General features: G+C 44.0%; 1 protein-coding gene across 2 annotated transcripts in view; it reads left to right on the forward strand.

The window, feature by feature from the left end:
- The first annotated feature begins 247 nt into the window (after nt 1-247).
- EMP2 (epithelial membrane protein 2) overlaps nt 248-23,105 on the forward strand; it is a 54,703-nt gene continuing 31,845 nt past the window's right edge. For both annotated transcript variants that reach the window (XM_043968712.1, XM_043968566.1), the window contains exon 1: nt 248-384. The gene's annotated coding sequence lies outside the window, so the exon portion shown is untranslated. The remainder of the gene's footprint in view (nt 385-23,105) is intronic.

Below are 23,105 nucleotides of genomic sequence, written 5' to 3' on the forward strand. Positions count from 1 at the left end.
CACTTTGACAAAGTTTCTGGGAATTCCAGGTGGGCCGGAGAGAAGAGAGGAGGGTCGTCGCGGGGTGGAGTGGGGTACTCCCGGCCCCTTGCCCATCTGCTCTCTTCCACACGTCCAGTTTCCCCGCTCTTGCCATCACGGCCCGGGGAGGCGGGATTGAGGACAGGAGGAGGGGAGGGGAGGGGAGAAGAGGGGTGGGGTTGGGTCGGATGGGGGAGGAGGTTCCTCACCACCCGAGGAGGAGGAGGAGGAGGAGGAGGTGGAGGAGGAGAAGTGAGGGAGAGAAGAGAGTCCCAACCCCAGAGCTTCAAAACAGCCCGGCGGCCTCGCCTCCAGCTCCAGCCCGTCCCGGCCCATCCCGCTGCCAGCCCCGCCGGCCCCTCCGTGAGTAGTGCCCCCGACGAGGGTGGAGAGAGGGGCGGCGCACTGAGGAAGGGGATTCGGGGGGCCGGGGGAGCCCAGAGGGAGAGAAGTGAGGGAGGGGAGAGGGGGTGCCTGGAGCCCCCTAGCCCAGCAGTTAGAGCGGCCACCTAAGCCTGGGGACCGAGTTGTCTAGGACTGGGGTCGGGGTGGGGGGACGGAACGTACGCAGCAGGCTAGGGCTCGACTCTTGCTGCGGATCCGCTTGTCTGCTCGCTGAGCTCCTGGAGCCAGTGCCCCTCGCCCCGTGCCTGTCACGTTTCCCCAGCTACGACTGGGACCTCTTCCATCCACCCCCTAACCCCCTCCTTCCCGGGGCGCCTTAGTCTACAGCGTCGATGTGGGCGGGAAAAGTTGGGGAATGGAAGAGCCGGGACAGCTCCCGTCGCCCTGCCGGCCCCGTTCCTCCGTGGATCACCCACATGTCGCGGACTTGCGGGCTGGAGGATCGGGTCCCCTTAGATGTATGCCCGCAGCGAGGGGTCAACTAGGTGGGCACCACCCCGACGGCCCGGCGCCCCGGTGCCTTTGGGTCTGACAGTGCTGCCCGAGCCCACCCTGGTCAGAATCGCGGCCCGGCAGCGCCCCCCAGCGGGGTGAAACCTAACAGTTGGGTCGGGGTGGGGGTGGGGGTGTTGGCGGGGTGCAGCCCTGACGCCCCCCTCATCCCTCCCCCTCCCCCCCGCTTGGAGTCTAGAAGGAAGGGGACTAGAAGGGAAAATAAAGAAAAATGGATGAATTAGTGTTTGAATTTTTGGGAAAGGACACCCCCTGAAATCGCCTTCTTCCTTCGTCCACCTTGGTACGGTCTAACTTACACTTACTTGTAAGTAGGTTGCACCAAGGTACTACCCAATAGACATTTATTACAGTTCATTAGCCGTCGGTTCTAACATCCTAGGGCAGTGGTACATTTATGTTCAGAGGGCCTGAAAGTTCTAAATTGGGTACAAAAAAGAGGGGGCGAAGAGAGTGGCCAAGCGAAGTTGGGCTTCCGGGACCAACAATCCCTTTCATACAGAAACGCATTCAGAGAAGGTTCTGCTTTGAGGATGACCGAAGTGAACCAAGTCCTGTTAGCAATTGCTTTCTCCCACAAGCAAAGCAGTGGAATCCTTAAAGTTGCAGGCAAATCTATCAAGCTATGCCCTCCCTCTCAGTTGTGTGGCTATGTGGAAGACTGGGGAAGGGAGACTCTACTTAGCACCTTTCCCGCTGGTGCTGAGGCAGAAAGCGCTGCCTGTGCCTTGGCTTTTAGCTCTACAAGGGGAATAACACTACCCTACTGCTGCCTTGACCTGTTAGGTGGGTAATATATTAAATGGGACTGACAGAGAGCAAGGGAAATCAGTTGTTTCTCTAGTCTTCCCACCCAACTTGGTCTGGATATTGAACTTTTGAGAGCCTCTTAGAAGCTCAGGCATGGTTGAGAGGTCTGGGGAGGGAGGGGAGAATATGGAATCCTGAGTGGTTGGGGGAAAGGGTGGGGTCAGGCTAGTCCTTTTCTCCAAGGCATTTGGCCTCTAGTTGAGAAGACAACATAGACCTTGGGAAGGGACAGAGAGCCCTGTTTTCTGGAAGGGTTGGGAGGGCTGAAGGTGTTGACAAGAGTCAGGGTGAGATTAAGGGCTTGCATCTGGGGAGGCTTTCCTGAGAGATATGGAGTATTATTGGATGTTCCTGGGGGACTTGTGGGACCAGGCAACTTTAAAAAAAAATTTTTTTTTAAAGCTATGGATGGTATAGGGCTCAGGAAGGCCAGTGAGTAGGAAGCCCCTGTGCAGTTTAGCTTATTCTCCTCTGCCTGCTGACAGCCCCACCCCACAGGGAAGGGTGGGAGGAGACCAGTCCCTGGTAGAGAAGATACCCAGGTTACAGAAGGAGAGAAGCCTGGGGTTTATTTGAAAACACTGGTAACGGCTTTTGTGTTGTAGTCACTAGAGACATTTTCTGGGGTGGAGTAAGAGAGAGACCAGAGGAAAAAGGACAGGCCAAGGAATGGAAATAGAATGTGAAGAGGTAAGGGCTTCAAGCAAATGCTGGTCCAGCCCAGGGAGGATGGGGCCCCTAACCTGTCCATCTCCTTCAGGTAATTTGCTCCATTTCTTAACCCTTCTCTGACTTGATCCTTTCCTGGAGGAAAGGTCTTACATCAACACAGTGGTTAATTGCTGGCTACAGAAAGCTTTTGCAGCACGTTGTACAAATTCAGGTTGCCTTCCTCTAGTATGTAATAATAACAGTAAATACCAACTAACATTTATATTAGAAGAAAATGTTTTACTTATTTCTCCCTCGTGTACCACAGGGAGAGTAGGCTGGTAAATGTTTAACAGTTGGGTCTATGGGATTAAAAAGTGTGCCTTGGGGCTAGGTGGCACAGTGGATGGATGGAGAACTGGCCCTGGAGTCAGGAGGACCTGAGTTCAAATCCGACTTCAGACACTTGACACTAGCTGTGTGACCCTTGGCAAGTCACTTATCCCCAACTGCCTCACCAAAAAAAAAAAAAAAAAGGTGTGCCTTTAAAAAGTTACATTTTTAACAGTTTTTTCTATCACTTCCTTAAGTAACAGAAAACAATATACAAAATCATAACTTAAATAGTAATTTGTAACCTTTGCTATAATTCTGAAGTGCAAATGCTTACACTGAAATTTAAACTGAATATCCCAAGTAAGTTTGAACTGACTTCAGTACACCTGAGTGTGTATGTGTGTATAGACACACACACATATATATGTATAAATTATATAGATGTACAAAAGAGATATATAGGAGCTATAGTCTAGTATAAAAACATATTCATATATGCATGTGTGCATGTATACACACACATATACAAGGTGGGCAAAAATCAAGAAGGGGGTCTGATGCTTTAATAACTTTTTGAAAATTATTTTTCTTTATTTTTGCCATTTAAAAGATTTGATTTTTCACACATAATGTAAATTCATTTCCTATATATACTGCATATGATGCTATGGTGCTGCAAATTAAAAACAAAAAATGAAGGAGTTATTAAATATTTGTAACTTTTGGCCCATCCTGGAAATCAATACAGATGTACATGAGAGAGATATAGGGGGTGTAGTCTAGTCAGAAAGACCTAGGTTCAGACTTTGCCTCTGATGAGTATTTTCTGTGTGACCCTAGACAAGTTATTTGACCTTTTGCTGGTCTAGGAAATTCTTTAAGATTGTAATTGGCAGGCCAAATTGTTGACCTGCCGTGGTAGAGGGTTCCCTATACTAAGAATTCTCCAAGTGTGGTCCAGGGATGCCTGGGAGTCCCTAAGATCCTTTCAGGTCCCTATAAGGTCAAAATATTTTCATAATAATAATGTCAAATATGGTAAACATCTATAGATATAACCCATGTGAACAAAGATCTTTGGGATATCCTCGATACAATTTAAGAATGTAAAGAGCTGTGGGCAGTTAGGTGGTGCAGTGGATAAAGCACCAGCCCTGGATTCAGGAGGACCTGAGTTCAAATCCAGCCTCAGACACTTGACACTTACTAGCTGTGTGACCCTGGGCAAGTCACTTAACCCTCATTGCCCTGCAAAACAAAACCAAAAAAAGAATGTAAAGAGCTTCTGAGACCAAAAAGTTTGAAAACCCTTGGCCTAGACCAGTGAAATCACAGGTCTGGACAAAAGCAAACCAAAAAACCCATATGTATACATGCTTAGATCCATATATTCACATATATGTACATACCTCTGAATACGAATTCTCAATTATCTTCTGGTGGATTATCTAATTTTTAGATCCCTCAGGGCCAGTTTTTCATCTTAGCCAGGCTCCCCCCACATCCTTAGACCTATCTTGGTCACTTCACTTCCATATACCCCATTGGTGTATAGAGAAGACTTCTCATTTTCATATTAAGTCATGACTAAGGAGAGAAGTTGGCCAGGACAAACTATATTAAATCCCGGTAGAAATGACTCAGATTTCTGGGTCCTTTGGGAATCTTGTTTTGAGAATCAATGGGGCAGTTCTTTACATCATCTTCCCCAACCTCAGCACCTGGATAATCAGATACATACATATATACACACAATACATATATATGTGTGTATAAACATATGTACACACATATGTATGTATGTATAATTTGTCTCTGTGTTTGCCAGCATACAGCTTGTGGGTGTGCCCATTATTTCCTCTCCCCTCCAATAGGCTATAAAGAGTCTAGTAGTAGTTTCAGGTTCAATTTGGGTGTAGGATTTCAGACTGACACTATTAGCCATAGTAGAGAATGACAGGACAGCAGCAGCAGCCTAGAAATACCCACTTAGTGGTGGGAAGTCAGGGATCTGGGGGTCAGAATGCAGGGATCTGAGGGGGTGGAAGTAGGGTTGAAGGCAGGTCTGTTGGCATGGATTTGGGAGTTCAGGATGCACATTTGGGGTTCTTAAACTTTTTTGTGTTGTGGAGTCTGGTGAAACCTATTGACCGCTTTTCAGAAATGTTAATGCATATTTTGTTGTTAACACATAATTTAATGTTGTTAAAAGCATAAAGTAAAATATACAAGGTTAGAAAGAAAACCAATTATATTGAAATAAAGGTGTAATTTTCCCCCGTCCGTGTTCATGGATTCCTGAAACCTAAGCACAGAAGATTTGGGGATCCATTTCTCTCCTACCCCTTATTTAAGAACACCTTTGGTTTAAAGGATAGTTGGGGACATAGGCATTGGCAATAGCCTCTGGAATGGAGCAACATGCATCTGGCAGCATTGAGGGAGCTGGAAGCCCATTTAAGGATGCGGTTCCAGTTCCTGCAAAGCAAGAGGGGAACAGGAGAGGGGAGCCCTGGGGCAGGGGGGCCGGGTGTGTGTGTGGTGGGGGGGGGCAACTGGCTCCCCTCAGGACTTATCTAAACACCATTCTGGAGCTGGGGCTGTGCAATTAGGTTGGATTGTGGAGGGAAATGTTAAATGCAGCTAGAGGAGGAGGAGGAGGAGGAGGAGGAGGAGGAGGAGGAGGAGGAGGAGGAGGAGGAGGAGGAGGCATCTGGCTCTCATTAGGAGCAAGTGAAGTGGGGAGGTGGGGGGGAGTCTAAAAATACGCCAGGCTGAGCTACCACCCAGGGAGTATTATGGTTGGTAATCTGATACCTGTGGGGTGGAGGGCATGAGTGTGGGTAAGCAAGGCATTGTTGTTGTTCCATTTTGGGGGGCCTTTCTGATTCCTCCTGTAGCTGGCTGCCTTTCTCTCTTTCACGGCTGACTCAAGGAGGGTAGAGAGAATCTCTTTGCCATTGGCATAACCACTTCTGATCCTTCTCCTAGCCTTCCAACTCTGCCTTCAACACTAGGGAACTAAGGAATTGGTGAGTGAGTCTCCAATGGGTTCTTCAAACCCCTCGTTTCTTTCAAGATTCAGGTCCAGTACTTTCTTTCTTTCTTTCTTTCTTTCTTTCTTTCTTTCTTTCTTTCTTTCTTTCTTTCTTTCTTTCTTTCTTTCTTTCTTTCTTTCTTTCTTTCTTCCTTTCAAGCAATGAGGGTTAAGTGACTTGCCCAAGGTCACACAGCTAACTACCTTCTCTCTGAAGCTTTTCCTGATTGCCTCATTTAGTTTGTATAGTGTAGTCAGTATACTTCACACACACACACACACACACACACAAATTATAATTATATTTCAATAGAATTGATTTTCTTTGTAATCCTGAATATTTTATTTTATGTGTTAGGTGGCACAGTGAACAGAGTGCTGGGCCTAGGGTAAGAAGGACTCGTCTTCCTGAGTTCAGACATTTACTAGCTTTGTGACCCTGGGCAAGTCACTTAATTCTGCCTCAGTTTTCTCATCTGTAAAATGAGCTGAAGAAGGAAATGGCAAACCCCTCCTCTATTTGTCAAGAACTGCCCCCCACCTCGCCCCTGCAACTCTGACCATAGTCATGAAGAGTTGGATATGACTGAAATGAGCCAACAACAACAAAGGACAATTCTGAGACTGTAGGTTTCACTAGACATAAACAAGGTTAAGGAGCCCTGGTGTATCAGAGTTATGTACTTGGAACCAGGAAAACATGTATATGAATCCTGCTTTTGGCACTAATTGTTACTTGGCAAGTCACTTAAGGCCTTTGAGCCTCAGTATTCTCATCTGTAGAATGAGGGGGTTGGGGGGACAGCCAGGTTGCACAGAGGATAAAGCACTGGCCCTGGATTCAGGAGGACCTGAGTTCAAATCCAGCTTCAGACACTTGACACTTACTAGCTGTGTGACCCTGGGCAAGTCACTTAACCCTCATTGCCCTACAAAAAAAAAATAAATAATGAGGGGGTTGGACGAGATGGCATCTAAGGTCCTTTCTAGCTCTAAACCTCTGATCATATTTTTGGTATTTTTTGTTTATAGCTAGATATGTATAGATTGTATTTCCCTATTAAATGTAAGCCTCTTGAAGGCAGGAACTGTTTCGATTTTGTCCTTGTGTTTCTCCTTACCCTGAATAAAGCTTGAAACATCCTAGATGCTAAGTAAATAGTCACTTGATTGATTGTTTGGGGACCCTCAGAAACCCTTGCTGTCTTTGATGTTTTGGGGTACAGTCTTCTCTTCTCCCCCTCCCTCCACTCCTGACTCAATTATGGAGAAATTGGGAGATGGGAAAGAGAATGACAAGCAGCTCAAGGCTGGGCAAACCAGAAATTTAGGGGCAGCAGGTGGGGGGAGAGGGAACTCCCCAATTAGGCAATGGGGACATGTGCCAGACAGAACCTAGGAGGAATGGAACATTGCCCTTGTTTGCCCTCTTCCAGGAGGGGATCCTGGGGATCAACAGCAATAGTATACACTGGGTGGTGATCATAAATAATTCATATTTCTATAGCACTCTTAAGAAATTCAAAATTCTTGCTCCACAGCAACTCTGTGAAGGAGCCTCCATTTTACAGATGAGAAAACTGAGGTCAACAGGCAGTTGAATGACTCGATTAAGGTTATTCTGGGAGTATCAGAGGCAAGAGTTGAAGCCGGGTCCTCTGAAAAGGCCTGTGCTCTTTCTACTGCACCACCCTGCCTTCCTCCTTCCTTAACTGTCAAGAGGAGGCAATCTTGGCTGGGATATTCTTTCCCCCTTTCCCATGCCAAGTCTTCCCTGGCTGGGGTTCCTGCAACTATCTGAGGAAGCTCTGTTTGGTTGGTCTTTCAGGGAAATGTGGGGGAGGCAGCTAATGGCAGAAAAGTTGAGATGATGTCAACTGTCTAGAAGCCTAGATGGCCCCAGAGTTTCAGTCCAGACTAGAAAGGAGAGGAGGGACCTTTGTCTTCCTTACCTGCTAGAGACATAGAATAGTCCTAGGTATCAAACTTCAGTCACCAAAGGATGGGAGTTTGCTGTGGAAAGAGTCCTGGATATAAATTCAGAGACACTGGGTTTGAATCCCGGCACTGACTCTTACCTTGAGCAGGTCATCTCAAGATGACTCACTGAGTCTCACTTTCCTCATCTGTGAATTGAGAGGGTTGGATAAGATTATCTCTAAGATCCCTTCCAACTCGAAATCTATGATTTTCTGATCATCTGATCTGTCCCCAGGGAGGTGAGTGTTAAGAGAAGACTAATCTGCTTTGTTCCCTGAGCAAAAGGGCAGGTGTCTGTATCACAAGCCCTTTAACTTAATTTCTCTCTCTTTTTTAAAAAAGCAAATGTGATATCTATTGCGCTTTAATAACAATTGATAAGTTGAAATGATCAAATCTTGTGTGCCTGTCCATTTGACATTAATATTCATTCATTCATTCATTCATTCATTCATTCATTCAAGAAACACTAAGAGCCTAAACATGTTAGATGGAGGTCTTTCCTCAAGGAGTCTGCAATCTAGGTTTGGGTAGATTTCTTTAAGAAAGAAACTTTTAAAGACCCATATTAATCAAGTGACCACGAACTTCTTGGTGAACAATCTTTTTGGAAAACAAGGCTGAAGATAAACTACTTGCAAAAATATAACACCAAAATCTTATGGTAGTGAGTGCTGGAGGGGACATATTTCATAGCCTTGAATGAGAGTGTGTATGTGTGTGTGTGTGAATGTATTTGTGAGCTAAATTTCTTGGATGGTTTTCTTGAAGAAAAGAACAATTTTTTTTGTATCCCTAACATGAGGTGAGAGGGGTCGACACTGTTGTTGTTCAGTCATTTTAGTTGTATTTGACTCTTTGTGACCCCATTTAGGGTTTCCTTGGTAAAGATATGGAAGTGGTTTGCCATTTCCTTCTCCAGCTCATTCTACAGATGAGGAAACTGAAGCAAACAGAGTTAAATGACTTGCTCAGGGTCATATAACTAATAGGTGTCTGAAGCAAGATTTGAACTCAGATCTTCCTGACTGCAGGCCTGATGCCACCTAGCTGCCCAGTAGAGGGGTCAATATGGAGCATATAAAATGGGTCTGATTCACAAATGTTTATCTTGAACCCTGTGAGTGGTTAAAAACCGCAACGGTTAGGGGGCAGGTAATCTTGGACGAGTCTGGCAAATAAAGCTGAATAGCATGTGGAAGAGCAGATAGATAAGCAGATCCCCCAGAAAGTGGAAATGGGCCAGTATTTCCTGTGTGAGCGCAAACCACAGTGGGGAGAGCCTGACCTGGTGAGGTTGGCTCTTGAAGACTCTGCTATCTGGTCTGAAGCCTCGGAAAGAAAGATTAGTTGAAGGGTTGGGAATAGCTTTGGATCTGCTTGAAAGTGAATTAGCTTCTCTACTTGGAAAGAAATTAATTGGACAAGAAGAGATGGCCTAAAGCTGTCACTAGAGGGACTTTGATGAGACACAAAGAACTTCCTGGTAGACAATTCTTAGCACTGATAAAATTGCTAAGAGCTATGGAATGTTTGCTGGAAGGTAAGGAGAGAGATTTGGGTAAGCAAATGAATCTGCTGCTGGCATGAATATGTGCATTCCTAATTTAAGTCAAAAGGATGTAGATTGGGGAAGAGCTAGGTAGCACTGTGATTAATTAGGGTGCCAGGTCCGGAATCAGGAAGATTCATTTTACTGAGTTTAAATCTGGCCTCAGACACTTTCTAGCTGCATGACCCTGGACAAGTCACTTAACCCTGTTTGCTTCAGTTTGTCTTCTCCAAAATGAGCTGGAGAAGGAAATGGCAAACCACTTTAGTATCTCTGCCAGGAAAACCCCAAATGGGGCATAAAGATTCTAACATGACTGAAAAACAACTATGTAGGAGATGACTTCTCAAAAGGACACCCAGAATGTAGGACTTTGGGAAGCTAAATCTTATTCTCATGCCTCTTGAGAACATTAAATTCCAATGACTGAGATTTAGAGGAAGTAGCTTTGTCTATGACTGAAACTAGGACAAAGTAAGGGATTTTCCCAGCCAGTGGGCTCCCACGTTGTGCTGATAAAGCCTGGGCTTGGTTTGGCTAGCAAGACCTAACTATTACAGAAGAAGCCTCTTGGACAGACTTTGACACCCTTTCCAATGCACCCCAGTCTGCATATGTCCCTATGGCCTGGAGGAGAAGAAGGGCCCACCCAGGCCAAGAATTCACTTAATGCTGGGGTTCTTAGCCTGGAGTTCATGAATTTGTTTTTCATTCAGTTTGATGACTGTACAGTTATCCCTTCCACATAGCAACTTTCCCCACTGAGGTTTTGATATATTGTGGGTCAGCATAAGAAATTAAACGGGAATTTTGGAAGAATTTTGTTAAAGCCACAGATGACAAATGAAGGTCAGCAGATGACACGGAAAAAGGTTAGAAACTTAGAAATTCATCAAATATATGTATAGTATCATATAATATTGACCCAAATTTTAAAATAAGGTACTGTAAACACCCCATAAAAGAAAAAGAAAAAGAAAAAGAAAAAGAAAAAGAAAAAGAAAAAGAAAAAAAGTCAGACTTCTCTGGTATAAAGGGAGGGCCAAAAAATTTTATACTGATTTTTCAGATGACGGGCACTGTGCCCCTCACCCACTCAATGTGGAAGGGATCTGTATTTCAATATAAGTAGTCTCCATTGTCCTATGCATTTAAAAAACTTTATATGGAGAAATCAGTCCATCAATTTCACTAGACTGCCCAATGGCTTCATTACATAACAAGAGTTAGAAAGCCCTGTCTTAGAAAAGTTAGATTCCTTTCATCCTCAGAGGTCTTGGGACCACCAAGTGGCATTAGAAGAACAGTCAGGTGAGAAGGGTGAAGACCCACAATGGCTACTGGGCAGCTTGTACTCGGCTGAGTGGGAAATACTGATATGAGATATCAGAGTAGTGGAAAGAACACTGGGTTTGTAGTTGGCAAACTTAGGTTAGATTCTGAGTTCTGTTATTTACCTTCATTTTAACTTTGGGAAAAACATTTGCTTCTCTTTATTATGACTATTAATTACCTATTATGGTCAGAAGATCATAGGCCTTAAGGCAAGGAGGTGGTGCAGGGGATAGAATGCAGGGCTTGGGGTCAGGAAGAACCGAGTTCAGGGGGCAGCTAGGTGGTGCAGTGGATAAAGCACTGGTCCTGGATTCAGGATGACCTGAGTTCAAATCCGGCCTCTGACACTTGATACTTACTAGCTGTGTGACCCTGGGCAAGTCACTTAACCCTCATTGCCCCCGCCCCCCCCCCAATTTTTTTAAAAGGAAGAACCGATGGGGCAGCTAGATGGCGCAGTGGATAGAACACTGGCTCTGGAGTCAGGAGTACCTGAGTTCAAATCCGGCCTCAGACACTTAACACTTACTTGCTGTGTGACCCTGGGCAAGTCACTTAACCCCAATTGCCTCACTTAAAAAAAAAAAAGGAAGAACCGAGTTCAAATCCTTCCTCAGAAACTTACTTTGCTATGTGACCCTGGGAAAGTCATTTTACCTCTTCAGCCTCAGTTTCCTCATCTGTAAAATGAGGTAATAATAACATCTATCTCAAAGGACAATTGTAAAGATCAAATGAGATAATCTATGTGAAGCACTTTGCAAACTTTAAAGGCCATTTAGTCCAACCCCATCATTTTAGAGATGAGGAAACAAGCCAGGTAATACGACTTGTCCAGGGTCAGGAAGGTAACAAGTAACAGAGGTGAGATTTGAGCTCAGGCCCTCTCCTTCCTAATCTAATGAGCTTGCCACTACCTCATACTGCTGCCCTTTGTCTGATACAGCACTTGGTTTGAAAAATGCTTTCCTGAAAACAATCCTGTAAATTAAAAGTGGTGTTATTGTTATCATCATTTTACCAGGGAGGAAAAATATTTTCAGGGATGATAGATGGCTTGCTCATGACCATATACCTGGTTAAGTAGTAGAGCTAGAACCTGAACCCAGGTCTTCTGGGCAATTGAGTGACATACTGAATAGAACACTAGGCTAGGAGTTGGGAAGACCTGAGTTCATATCTGGCCTCAAACAACTAACTGTGTGACTCTGTGCAAGTCACTTGATCTTGGCCTGCCTCAGTTTCCCCAACTCTATAATGGAGATAATAATAGTACCTAACTCAGAGTGTTGTTGTGAGGATCTGAGATATTTGTAAAGCACTTAGTATGGCATCTGGCACATAGTAAGTGCTTAATGTTTGTTTCCTGTTCTAAAGCTAAATAAGATGTAGGAAAGATATAGAACTCCAAAGACATCAGGTCCAAACCCCTTGCTTTTACAAATGAAGACACTGAAACAGAAGAAGTTAGGCACCTCTTAGCTGGGCTTTTAATTCAGGGTCTTTGACACAAAATTCACTTATTTTTCTAAGAGGCCTTGTTTGTCAAAAGTTAGTTGGGATAGAACATATATGCATATGAATACAGTGTAAATGAAAATATTAGTGCATTAGAGTACGGAGTACAGTGAGAATACTGCCAACTGGAGGGAACTTCATCCATCCTCAACTCCTGATCACTTAATGTCAGAGAATGTGCAGCTGTCCTGGGTGGCTTCATCTTAAGCTGGAGTGGCACTGCTTCTGTGTGGCCTCTTGTGCCAAGGTGCCAAATAGCAGGGAGATGGTGGGGGGGGGCTCTTGACACCATCTGTGACCTTCTAGACTCATGGTCAAGATTCTGGAAAAATCTGAAGACTAAGAACCTTTGAGGTTTGGCCCAATCTCTATCCCCAGTTCCTTCTTGAATCATTTCCGAATGGTCTGGAACTAAGCAGACAGTGGATATATCACAGACATATGCTGGGCATTTTAGGAAACTTCTAAGTACTTTAGAATGGTGAATAATAATGATAGTGATGATAATTGTAATAATATAATTTATATGCGGTTTTAAGGTTTGCAAAGCATTTTACATAAGTGATTTCAGTTGACCCTTACAACAGCCCTATGAGGTATTATTACCCTCATTTTACAAATGAGGAAACTGAGGGAGAAGAGAGGTTAGTTAAATTGCCTAGGGTCATACAGCTAGTAAGTATATGAGGCAGGATTTTAATTCAGGTCTTGTTTTAAATTCCAAATCTAGTAGCTCTAGCCACTAGGAGCTAAGCATGGTAGAGAAATTGACACCCAATTGATTAGCCTTCCCTAGAGGTAGAATTTCGGTGTGAGATTCTCCTGTCTTAGGTTGCTGCCTAGACTAAAGAGACCGGCCCTGGTATCTTCCTTCCCCATAATTCTCAAATACTAGACTAGAAGTTTTTGGGTCCAATGGATATGTGGTCAGAGCAAAAATTTCTCAAAAGAGGAATTGAAGACTGTTTTGAAATTGCAAACATCCATACAAAAATATATTCTGAATTATTAAGAAGGGCAGTGGGAAACCTATCCTACTCGATGCCCAGAATGGATCATTTTTAACATTCCCCTCTTCTATATGATTAAATTATTTTCAGTAATAATTATGAAATGAAACAAATAATAATATGACTAGAAAAGAAAGGTAAGCAGTGAAATGTCTTTGTTGAATTTTGCATGTATAATTATGCCAGTAGAAAACAAGAAAAGGAAAAAAGTAATGGACAAATTACATTAACATAATGCGGCAGGATGGTCCTCTTATTCCCCTACCCCAAGAAGGAGAAGCATATTTTTCTTACCCTATCTGCCCCAGGCTTGGGAATGCATTTTTTTTGGTAGGGGCAATGAGGGTTAAGTGACTTATCCAAGGTCACACAGCTAGTAAGTGTCAAGTGTCAAGTGTCTGAGGCTGGATTTGAACTCAGGTCCTCCTGAATCCAGGACTGGTGCTTTATCCACTGTGCCACCTAGCTGCCCCCTTGGTTTTTTCACTTGAGAAGGAAAGGTGGGAAGGTGGTTCCTTGTCCCAGCCTTTGACTTTCCTTGGGGGCTGCCCTCCCCAATATAACCCCTTATTCCCTGTACAGTTATGGACTGCTCCCACCACCCTGCCCTTGGTATATACCTGGATGAGAGAAATCCAAATGATTTTCACCTGACAACTGATTTATTGGCAAAGTTGACCAAAAAATGGAAACAATCCACATTGGAGGGGGCTTGTGGAAAGAAGGGCTTATTACTCTTCTGTTGGTGGAACTGTGAACTGGTCCAGTCATTTTGGAAAGCAATTTGGATTGATGCTGAAAGAGTGACAGCAAAGTCCATAACCTTTGACCCAGTGATTTCATAGCCAGACATCTACCCTCCTGTTATCTGAGATAGAAAGTCCTCACATGCACCAAAATACTTGCAGAAGCACATTTGTATTAGCAGGACACTTCATTGACTTTCTGTTGTCCCTAAAATAAAACACACACACACACACACACACACACACACACACACACACACACACTCCTCTCTTTGGCCCTTGAAGTCCTTCACCACCTGCCTACATTGATTCTGCATTACTGTCTTTCTTATTCCTCTCAGTTCTGACCAAATTGGCCACTTGTTTACACCCTCTTGGACCCTCTTCCTTTTGCCTCTGTCTTCAAATAACCCGTGCCCCATGTCTGAAATATGGTCCCTCCTTACATCTGTCTACTGGAACATCTTACTTCCTTTGAAGCTTAGCTCTAGTCCCTCCTCTTAAATGAAGCCTTTTCAGATGCCGTAGTTACAACTGACCTTCCTCCCCAAATTCTTTTGCATTTTATATCAATTCCTCTACCTATTATAGTTCCCCCTTCTCCACCGGTTGACAGCTGATTTAAATTCCTTGAGGATAGGAACCATCTTTTATTTATATTCCAAGCACCTAACACAAAGTAGGTGCCTAATAAATGCTTGTAAAATGAATGAACAAGAGCAGCAGATTGGCATAGGGTAGCATTCCAGTGGCTAAGGCTCTGTTCTTTTCAGTGGAGTCCCTGGGGAACACTTACCAAGTCAGTAGAATCAGTGTGTATAGACGAGAAAGGGCCAGAGGCAGCTGGGAGAAGGGTGGGGATTGAACTGGAAGAGATCAGAGAGAGTCTTGTGCTGGAGCAGCTGCCACCCATCCCTCAAACAGCTGGATCAGTCCCAAAGAGAAGTCAAAACTCTAGAAGAATGGACAGTGTCAGTTTTGCCTGGGGCCTCATTCCCGGAGGGCCAGGGATATTTTTCTTCTGGAACAAGGAGAAGGAATGTGGTATACTCAAGGACTTGTACTTGTCCTCAGCCTTGAGTTTTTTGTCCTCAGTGGAGCTATCATGTTGTTGCTTGGGACACTGGGTAAGAGAGGGGTGTAATGCCTTCCCTTCCTTAACTTTCCTTTAAAGTCAGCAAGAGAGAAGGTTGTGGTTCTATTCCAACAGTGCCAAGGAGCCTGGTAGAAGCCCATTGGGAGCCAATTTCACGTTACTAACAGTATAATTTGACAGCTACTGGAAAGCATCCCTTCTCCAAACACATTCCCCATGTTGGCCTGCCATGACCTGAATTTATTAGCACTGAATTCACTCTTGGGTTAGAGAATGACAGACTGTGAGTCAAGGGATCTAGGTTCTAGTCCTACTCTATTATTCACTAGCTGTGTGACCTTGGACAGTTTTGTCATTTGTAAAATAATAAGATTGGATTGGGTGACCTCCAAGGTCTCTGCCAGTTATAACATTCTATGGTTTTCTCAAGGGCTGATTTTCATTTAGCATTTGTTTTGTTTTTTTTTCCTGGCTCTTCTCACCCATGATGAAAGTGCAGTGACCACTCACAGATCAATCCCAATACTGATCGGCATGGAAACTTTAACCTGCTCCATTTTTCTTACCCAGGTTGGCTTATTGCTTCTTAGGCAGCTTAATACAGACAATCAGCTCATAGTCCTACTGCAGCAAAACCGTTTTTACAAACAGGCTAAAAAAGTTGAGGGTAGGGGGGCAGCTAGGTGGTGCAGTGGATAAAGCACTGGCCCTGGATTCAGGAGGATCTGAATTCAAATCCGGTGTCAGACACTTGACACTTACTAGCTGTGTGACCCTGGGCAAGTCACTTTGCCCCACAGAAAAAAAGGTTGAGGGTAACCATCAGGCCTCAAACCCAACAGTGAGTTAGGGAAATATCTACCCCTAGCATGTGAAAACTTCCCTCAGTGGAATGGGTAAATGAGAACAATTTGTTCCAATGACCATGAAGGTGGAAAAGCAGGTGCTAATGGAGTTTAGAGCTTGGTCAGACACGGAAGACACCAAAGCCAACCACTGCATCCCAGGCCATTGCTAGTCATCTTGACTTTTGTCTCGCCACTGTATTTTGAACTTTGTGCGACTCTGCCTCACTTCAATCCAACTCACCCAGGAATCAAGACATCACTAATCATGTCACTGGTCCTCTTTAAAAACAAAGGACAGACCATGAAGACTGTAGCTAAGAACTCTCTAACTCAAGCAATCCATCAGCTTCAGCCTCCCCAGCAGAAGGGACTGGAAAGGGGGAAGGGATGGGGGTGGGGGGTGTTACCACACCTGGCTCCAAGGCTGAATTTCAGTTGATTCAACACATTCAGTAAAGCAGGAAGGCATTGATGGATTTTCTGAGTTGGATTGGTGTTATGAATTGTGGAGGGACTTTGAATCAGGACTCTACCACTTAGTGTTTTTTTAAGCTTTGGATAAATCCCATAACCTCTTTGGGCCTCTGTTCCCTCATCTCTACATCAGTGGGGGTGGACCAGTTCAAGAATTCTTAACCTGTCTTGTTTCACGGACTACTTAGCAGCTTGGCAAAGTCTTTGGACCCCTCAGAGTAATACTTCTAAATAATTGAAGGAAATGCTAAATTTCAGTTAGAGGTTAGTGAAAATAAAGATGTAATTTTTTTTCCACCCAAGTTCATAGACTCTTTGAAATTTATCCTTGGACTCAAGTTAAGATGTCAGAGATGGTTCTTTAGATTGGTGGTGTAAAATTCAAGTAGAAACAGGAATCACTAGTCTGCACATAAGGATCATTGAGGGTCACATGTTGACTTAATTTTAAAATGGGACTTTATCTCTATCTTATTATACTATTATTGATTTTGTTAACTATTTCCCAATTATATTTCTATCTGCCTCAGCCACATTCAGGAGTGCTGGGGGCCTCATGTGACTTAAGGTCCCTTCCAGCTTTAAGTCCATGATCTGCTGACATCGCTATCATGTACAACTTGCCTCTGGGCACTTCCTAATTCTCAGGCAGCTTCCTGGTGGGCAGCTAGGTAGTTAGAGTGTCGGGCTTGGGGTCAGAAAGACTCATCTAGCTGTGTGACCCTGGACAAGTCACTTAACCATTTTTGTCTCAGTTTTCTCATCTGTAAAATGAGCTGGTGAAGGAGATAACAAACCACTCCAGCATCTTTGCCAAGAAAACCCCAGATGGGGTCATGAAGAGTCATCTGGATCTCTTAGGTCTACTCCTGCTCTTTCCCCACCCTGGGTACCTGTCTTTCCAGATACCCAGATCTTGAGGTTAGGATGGTTGGAGCTGCACATCTTGGGGTCTCTGATGCTCAGACTCCTATCAGGTGGGTGTTGATTTGGGTGACCCTCCTCCACCTGATTCTCATGGAGAAACACAACCCAGAAGACTCATCTCTGACTATTCTAGCCCTCATTCATTTCCTCTGCTGTACTTGTATGATACTCAGTCTGCCACGTAATAATATTCTACCTTATGTTGCTCTTTGGCTCAATTTCAGTCAACAGATTAAATATATATATATATTACCCATATTTTGAGTATCTTTTGTTTTTACATCATTATTTTTCAGTTACACCAACCTTATCCTTCCCCTGCCTCCTACACACAACACTTCTACCCCATCTTCACCATCACCCACTAAATGTAGTGTTGTATAGAAAGAAAATTGTATTTGGAGGCAGAAGACCTGGGTTAAAACTTCAGCTTTGGGGCAGCTAGGTGGCGCAGTGGATAAAGCACTGGCCCTGGATTCAAGAGGACCTGAGTTCAAATCCGGCCTCAGACACTTGACACTTACTAGCTGTGTGACCCTGGGTAAGTCACTTAACCCCCATTGCCCTGCCAAAAAAAAAAACAAAAACAAAACTTCAGCTTTGCACCGTTTATATGATCTTGGCCAAGTCACTTAACCTCTATGAGCCTCAGTTTCCTCATCTGTAAAATGAGGAGGTTGGACTAGATGACCTCTAAGCTCCCTTCTAGCTCTAGATCTTAATCTCTGTGGCCTTCCTTGCAAAGCTCGGGAAATGGTGAAGCAAAAGTAATTGACAGTGATCATGGCTGACAGCGTATGCCATTTTCTGCAGTCTCCATCTGCAATCTTTCTGCTATTAGGATGGGGAAGTCTCCATCTCTTCTCTAGGCCAAGATCGCTCATCACAATTACTCAGCATTTGGCTTCATTTTTCATGTTTCCAAAGACATTTATTGTATCTCCTCTGGGCAAAGTACTATGCTAGGGTCTAAGGGTGTGTGTGTGTGTGTATGTACGTCCACTGTCTTTGTTCTTAAACAGCTAACTGGAGATGGGAGTTGGGGGAAGGGTGAATATGGCATGAGAACAGATATGTATAATACAATGTAGAGAAAGTTCCAAAGTGTTCTAAGAAAATTTCAGGAGGTAGAGATTGATTAATCAAAGAAATACTTAATAAACATCTGTTGTGTACCAGTCAATGTGCTTGGTATGGCTTTCCACTGTGGAGATCATGTTTCCTATGTGTAAAACTTAATTTCCCCAACTCAATTATAAGATAAGATGCTAAAAATCATCAGACTGGGGTTAGCTAGGTGACGCAGTGGATAAAGCACCAGCCCTGGATTCAGGAGGACCTGAGTTTAAATTCAGCCTCAGATGCTTGCCACTTAATAGCTGTGTGACCCTGGCCGAGTCACTTAACCCTCATTGCCCTGCAAAAATAAAAAAAATAAAAAATCATCAGACTACCAAATTTTTTCTAGTATAATACAATGCCAGCACTGAAACTCAAAGTTCTAGAAGTAAAAGGAATCTCAGAGGTCCTCTAATACAACTCTGCCTTTTTACAGATGAGCAAACTGAGGATGTAGGCTTTTGAGCCATTTGCTCAAGCTTACATAGGAAATAAACATTATAGTTGGGAAATGAACCCAGTTTCTCTGATTCCAGAACCACTGATCTTTCCTGTGTACACTATGCCTTCTCTGCTATGCTTTAGAGTAGGGGTTCTTAACTTTGGGTTAAAGGGGGTCATGGCCCCCTTCTCAGAATAATATTTAAATGCATACAATAAAATGCATAGGATTACTAAGAAAATCAAGGCCAATCATATCAAAGTTTGAAAGAAAAAAAGCTAATTCATATACCCTGGGTTAAGAATTCCTACATTAGATTTTGGCTCTGAGTGGCTGCCCCATGGTAAGCCACCAGGATTTCCACTACAATTTTCCAAGCAGATGATACTGACTGTAATTATTCAAGCTCTCCAGCCCTCCCTGAACTCTGAGATACCAGCCCTTTACTGCTTGGAAGCAACTCAGATTCCTGGAATTTTAAATATTCCCCAAGAGGGGTAGGAGAAGGGTAGAGAGAGATGAGAGAGGGAAATGTCAGTGACTGTGTGAGTATGAGTGAGTGTTGTGTGTGTGTGTGTATGTATGTGTGTGTGTGTGTGTGTGTGTGTGTGAGAGAGAGAGAGAGACAGAGACAGAGACAGAGAGACAGAGAGAGAGGAGAGGAGAAAGAGAGAGAGAGAGAGAGAGAGAGAGAGAGAGAGAGAGAGAGAGAGAGAGAGAGAGAGAGAGAGAGAGAAGAGAAGACAGAGAGTGTGCTCTTCTTTCCCAACATATACTTCTACAGGATTTTCCCAGGCTTCTCACAGCTGCAAATATTCTTCATTGCTCCAGATGTGGCAGGCACAATGACTTTTTGGTGAAGTTCCAGAAAGGAAATAAAACATCCCAGAACTGGAAGGGACCAGTTCCTAAGAAGTCAACCAGTTCAGCCCCTCAATCATAAGCTCTTTGAGGGCAGGGTCTGTCTTCTACCTTTTTGTAGCATCTCTACTACGTAGGATACTGCTCTATACATGGGAGGCAATCAGTAAATGGTTGTTTGATCAATTGGCGCAGAATGAGGCCCGTCACCCAAGCATTCCATGCTCCTGAGGCTGGCTATGGAACTGAGGAGTTGGCTTAGCCTCCATCATTGGCCTATATCAGTTGGTATGGAATGGTTTCTTCCATTCTCTGTGAGTATCCAGAGGAGAATATTAGGCCCTGTCCTAATAAGAATGGAAGTGCCAGCCCCAAGTTCTCGGAGTAGCCCAAGCTTCTAGATACAGGACAGCCAAGTCCCTTTAGGGCTTCTTCATTCCCTCCTTCTCTCAGAAAGAAGACCATGGTCCCTGGGCAATGGTATCTAGCAGTACAGAATCAAAGAATGTTAGACATGGTAGGGGTCTTAGAGGTCATCTAATTCCATTATTTTCCTGAGGGGGAAACTGAGATCCAAAGACAGGAAGTAGTTCTATGGCAAGAATGCTGGACTTGGGGACAGCTAGGTGGCGCAGTGGATAGAGCACCTGGAGTCAGGAGGACCTGAGTTCAAATCCGGCCTCAGACACTTGACACTTACTAGCTGTGTGACCCTGGGCAAGTCACTTAACCCCAATTGCCTCACTAAAAAAAAAGAAGAATGCTGGACTTGGAGTTTTAGAACTTATATTTTAATTCTGCCTCTGCTGCTTACTAACTGTATAGGAAATATATTGTTCTCTGTCACACACTCTATGGCTAAACAGGTCTCACTTTTCCTCATTCATAATAACTCCATCTCCTGTCTGTCTTTTCATTCAAGCTACCCCTTGAAGTGCTTTTCATTCAAGCTCCCCACCTTTACATCTTAGAAACCTTAATTTCCTTCATCACCTTTTACTTCAGGATTTGGGGCCGATCCCCTCCATCTGGTAGTGCCTTCCCTACCCTCCAAAATTATGCTGTACATATTATCTATATATCTAGAATACAGTGATATGTGCATGTGTTGTCTCCTTTGATAGAATGTAAGCCCTTTGAGGACAAAATTGTTTCATTTTTGTATCCCCAACACATAGCACTGTTCCTGCCACAGAGTAGGTGACTAATAAATGCTCATTTATGCTCTGAATATTGAACTCAGCCTCCTAAAACATTTTCTCATCTTGGACTCCTTTTGTGTGATGATTATACTCGATGCCCACTACTTAACTCCACTAAAGCTGGTGTTTCCTCACAGCTCAGGCTGGTGCCAATCTTGGCCCCATGATCCTCTTAATCAGTTTCTGTGAGTATTTAGGCCCTCGTTGGCAAGTCACCACCTGCTTTCAAACTTCTCTGTTGCTAGTGACTGTGAAGGAGGGTGAGGAAAGAAGGGAAGGTCTTGTGGTCTTCTGGGGTAAGTTGTGGCCAAGTCCATTAGCAGATTTTCTAGGTGTTGTGCTATTGTCACTTTTGAGGAAAGAGAAGCTGTTAACCGGGGTGTGACTCATGTCTAAGGGATTATTTGAAAGCCACTAAGTGGTGCTCTCAGAATGATGGTGATTCAAAGGTATATGAATGGGGAACACCCCATATTTGACTCTGGCCTCACCCTTGGCAGTCAGAATCTCTCTGAACTCCTTACCTCTGCCCCTGACACAGAGGGTGAAGTACCTGGTTTCTTCTGGGGCTCCAGAGATGGGCTGGGGTGTGGATAGACTTAATTACTGGGAGATCCTCAGATGACAGCTGCTAGAACAATAGTAGAGAATACCCTTAATTGTCACTTTCAGTCTTGAAATCAGCTGGCAGTCATTAGCCAGTCGACAGTGGCTTTATGGGGCTGCCAGATGTCAGCCGGAAGGACTAGACTGAATTTGGAAGTTTTCCCTTTGGCAACTTCTTTCCTGCCCCAGGGTGGAGCTAAGAGGCATAAGAGGAATCTGGATATGGTCTTTCCTGCTTCAGTGTCCAATTGACAAGATACCGGAAAGCACATCTCACCTGATTCTGAGCTCCATTTGACTAGAAGTAACTTTCATTGTAGTAGAGACTTCAACAGATTGGGAAGAAGGTTCCCAGTGCAGAGCCTGGACACCCAAACAGAAGGGGACAATGGGATGACACTTTGTTCACAACAGAATTTAACCCACAGATTACAGAATTGAGTAGGGGAAGGGGCTTGAGGGGACTAGGTGGCAGAGTTGCAAGACCACTCACTGGACTTGGAGTCAGGAAGATCTGAGTTTGAATCAAATGTACTATATAAATGTTAGCTAGTCTTATTTCCCTTCCAGATAGGGGAAGCAATTACATAGGTGGCAAGTTGCAGAGCCAAGATTTGAACTTGTCTTTTGATTCTAAATAGTAATAATAGCTAGCATTTATACAGTATTTTAAGCTTTCAAAGCACTTTACAAATAATAGGGCAGTGGACAGAGTGCCAAGCTTGGAGTTAGGAAGACATCTTCTGAGTTTAAAACTGGGCCTCAGACACTTACTAGCTGTGTGACCCTAGGCAAATCACTTAGCTTCTGTTTGCCTCAGTTACTCATCTGTAAAATGAGCTGGGGGGGTAGCTAGGTGGCACAGTGGATAAAGCACCAGCCCTGGATTCAGGAGGACCTGAGTTCAATTCCAACCTCAGACACTTGACACTTACTAGCTGTGTGACCCTGGGCAAATCACTTAACCCTCATTTCCCTGTCCCCCCCCCAAAAAAAAATGAGCTGGAGAAGGATGTGGGAAATCACTAAGAATCTGAGGCCAGATTTGAACTTGGATCTATCCTGGCTCCTACTTTAGCACTCTTGCAATGGTCTTGGGTCTTTATGCCTTTCCACTACCCCTCACCCATCCCATTCTGTAATGTATTCCCTTTCCTCTAGATCTTTTGAAATTCCTTGCTTCCTTCAAAACATAGAAAGGGAAGTTTGGGAGGGAAGTAAGTTAACTTGGTCCCACCTCCTATGAGACCTTTCCTGACCTCCTCTCCTCCTGTTTATTAATGCTCTCTCCTTCTTGATGACATTGCTTTGTACCGGGACAGGAGTGGTAAAAGAGGGAAAATGTTCCTCCCTGGGAAGAGAGAACTCCCCAGAAAAAGACCAATCCAGAGGTGATGTGGAGCTACCTCTAACTGGCTAGCCTTTACAAATCATGAATTGATTATTGAGACTTTAGAAAGTATTAATAATGCAGAAAGTTGTTTGTTAAACATTTATCAGCACACCCATGAGACTTACCTTTTAGTAGCATATAAGCTTCTTAAGGGTAGAGTCTGTTTAGCATTTTTGTCTTTGTATCCCCAGTTGCAGGCATATTGTTGTTATTGAGTCGTTTC

The sequence above is a fragment of the Dromiciops gliroides genome, chromosome 1 (genome assembly GCF_019393635.1).
Source record: "Dromiciops gliroides isolate mDroGli1 chromosome 1, mDroGli1.pri, whole genome shotgun sequence".
Lineage (NCBI taxonomy): Eukaryota > Metazoa > Chordata > Mammalia > Microbiotheria > Microbiotheriidae > Dromiciops > Dromiciops gliroides.